The following is a 3,482-nucleotide window of genomic DNA, read 5'->3' as shown; positions in this document are numbered from 1 at the left end:
TTATAAAGTTTTCTCCAGTATAAATTATCTTACCTATAATCAAGTGTGACAACCACCTGAAGGCTTTGTCACATTCTTCACTTTTTTTTTTTTTTTTTTGAGACGGAGTCTCGCTCTGTCACCCAGGCTGGAGTGCAGTGGCATGATCTCGGCTCACTGCAAGCTCCGCCTCTCAGGTTCATGCCGTTCTCCTGCCTCAGCCTCCCAAGTAGAGGGGACTACAGGCACCCACCACCATGCCCGGCTAATTTTTTGTATTTTTAGTAGAGATGGGGTTTCACTGTGTTAGCCAGGATGGTATCAATCTCCTGACCTCATGATCCACCCGCCTCAGCGTCCCAAAGTGCTGGGATTACAGGTGTGAGCCACCGTGCCCAGCCACACATTCTTCACATTTTTAAGGTTTTACACCTGGATGATTTTTTGTATATTTAGAAAAGTTGGAGGTGTTGTCAAAATCACTGTCATATCTTTTAGGTTTGCAGAGTTTCTCATCAATATGAATTTTTTTATGTCTAGTAAGGTTTGAGGAACAGTTAAAAGCTTCGCCATATTTGTCACATTTGTAGTGTTTTTCTCCTGTATGAATTTTCTTATGATCAGCAAGAGTTGCAGGCTAGTTAAAAAATATTGTCACATTCATCACATTTGTAAGATTTCTCTCCAGTATGAATTGCTTTATTATTAGTAAAGGTTGAGAATACACTAAAGTTTTTGCCACATTCTTCACATTTATAGATATTCTTTCTAGTATGAATTCTCTTATGTCATGTAAGGTAGGAGGGCCCATTAAAACCTTTGCCACATTCTTCACATTTGTAGGGTTTCTGTCCTGTACGATTTCTCATATGTTCAGTAAGGTTTGAGGACTGGGTAAAAGCTTTGCATCATTCTTCATATTGTAGGATTTCTCTCCAGTATGAATTGTTTTGTGTTTAATGAGGTTTGCAAACTGGTTAAAAGCTTTGCCACATTCTTCACACTTGCAGGACTTCTTTTCAGTATGAGTTTTCTTATGTTTAGTAAGGTGTGAAAACTGGTTAAAACCTTTGCCATATTCTTTACATTTGTGGGGTTTCTCTCCAGTATGAAGTCTCTTATGGTTAGTTAGGGTTGAGAACTGGTTAAAGGCTTTGTGACATTCATCAAATTAGAAGGGTTTGTCTCCAGTATGAATTATCTTATGTTTATTAAGGATCAAGAATACACTAAAACCTTTGCCACGTATTTAACATTTGTAGGATTTCTCTTTAGTATGAATTTTCTTATGTCTAATAAGGGTTGAGGATTGGTTAAAGGCTTTGTCACATTCTTCACATTTGTAAGGTTTCTCTTCTGTATGAATTCTTTTGTTTATTAAGCTGTGATAACCAGTTAAAAACTACCACATGCCTCGCATTTGTAGGAATCATCTCTAGTATGAATGCTTTTATGTCGTGTTAGGTGTGAAAACATGCAAAATGATTTGCCACATTCTTTACATTTGAAAGGTTTCTTGTCAGGATGTCTTATGACTTTGAATTTAAAAATATATGAAAGACTTTCATATATTTATCACATTGAAATATTCTGCTCTGAGTAGTTGTCAAACATTTGCTAAGTTCATTATAACCTCGGTTGTGCACCTTACACTCATCCACACTTTTACAGTAAACTTTTATGTCTTTACTGTAAATTTTTATGTCCACATTTTCCATATCTTATCAGTATCACTTTTTCGAAAGAAGCCTTTATGCCTTGCTCTGGTCAAAGATCTTGGGCATAATGAGAACACATAACTGAAAGAAATAAAAATAAAAAATTTCTTCACTTGCTACACTCAAATGAATATACTTTACAAATCTAATGTATAGGCTAAGTGTGGTGGCTCATGCTTGTAATCACAGCACTCTGGGAGGCCAAGGTGGGTGACTGACTTGAGGTCAGGAATTTGAGCCTGGCCAATATGGTGAAACCCTGTCTCTACTAAAAATACAAAATTAGCTGGGCATGGTGTGGGCACCTGTAATCCCAGCTACTCAGGAGGCTGAGGCAGGAGAATTGCTTGAACCCAGGAGGCAGAGGTTGCAGTGAGCCAAGATTATGCCATTGTGCTACAGCCTGGGCAACAGAGCAAAACTCTGTCTCAAAAAATAAAATAAGTCAAATGGAAGAAATCTATAGGAGAAAAAAAGGAATGGTGAAAGATGAAGCACATAGATAATCCTGGTAAACAGCTTTGATTAATAAAATTATCCATCCTTTGTGTTCTTCAGGAACAGTTTACAGAAAAAACCAACCTTCCCATTTTGACTTAGATGGTTTAAGTACTCTCTCGTCTTACTTATCACATAGCCAGACATTAACTCTCCACGTCTTCTTTTTCTCATTAAAAAATCAGTTGGATTTGTCTTCAGTGGTCAGAATAAAATACTTCTTAATCAAAGTTTATCCCTTTCCCACAAGCTTCTGAACTTTGAGCTACCCTCAGTCTGAGCCAACACAGAATCCCATTTTATGTGCCTTTTAAGAACATGCTGAGTTCAGGGTAAAAACTGTTCTGATCTAAAATCTAATTATTTTCACCCTGCATTTTCCATCCCCTTCCCACTTCCTTTTTATTTTATTGCCATTATTCTTTGAGACGGAGTCTCGCTCTCTCACCCTGTTTAGAGTGCAGTGGTGCAATCTCAGCTCACTGCAATCTCCGCCTCCTGGGTTCACACCATTCTCCTGCCTCAGCCTCCCGTGTAGCTGGGACTACAGGTGCCCACCACCACGCCTGGGTCATTTTTTGTATTTTTCGTAGAGACGGGGTTTCACCGTGTTAGCCAGGATGGTCTCGATCTCCTGACCTTGTGATCTGCCCATCTGGGCCTCCCAAAGTGCTGGGATTACAGGCGTAAGCCACCGTGCCTGGCCCCCATCCCCTTTTTAATCTTGTTTGCTCCTCCCTATAAAAGAAAGCCCTTGTCTGCCGAGACTTTGTAGTCCTTAAAGATCTTATAGTTGGCACTTCCTCCTGTTGCAATGCTTCTTTGGAAATCAAATTTTTTACATAAATCTAACTTTGTTTTATTTTATAATGTTTAGAAACTGCCTCAAAACAGTAACAACTTTATCTTCAGGAAACCCTCCCAATCCCCTTCCATCTTAACCTTAACTGCAACTGCCTGTGGGTCCCCAGCTTTCTAGGGCTCTGTAGATTCTCAGTATAAAGGTTTCTTTCACGGCTGGGGTGAGCAGGCTGGGACACCTGCAAGGGAGGCCTCCTAGAAGGAATTAACTGGACCTTTAATAACATCCTTTTGCAGGATCAATATTAACCCTAGCTTGGAGTCACCAGGCTAAAGCTTTGATTTCCATGTCAAAGGTACTCACTTGGTTTTTGAAACTAAGTGTTTGAAAAATCCAGCACAATTACTCAAACATGGTGTTACTGATAAAGGGAAGGAATTTATAAACTGCTTACATTTCACACCTCAATAAGAAAAGTAAAAGTA

General features: G+C 39.1%; 1 pseudogene; it reads right to left on the bottom strand.

Annotated features, from left to right (window-relative positions):
* Positions 1–397: 397 nt before the first annotated feature.
* LOC105521089 lies at positions 398–1,776 on the bottom strand (annotated as a pseudogene).
* Positions 1,777–3,482: the final 1,706 nt, after the last annotated feature.

This window comes from Colobus angolensis, unplaced genomic scaffold (genome assembly GCF_000951035.1).
Source record: "Colobus angolensis palliatus isolate OR3802 unplaced genomic scaffold, Cang.pa_1.0 Scaffold395, whole genome shotgun sequence".
In the NCBI taxonomy this organism is placed as follows: Eukaryota; Metazoa; Chordata; class Mammalia; order Primates; family Cercopithecidae; genus Colobus; species Colobus angolensis.
This window is presented reverse-complemented; position numbering and strand designations above follow the sequence as displayed.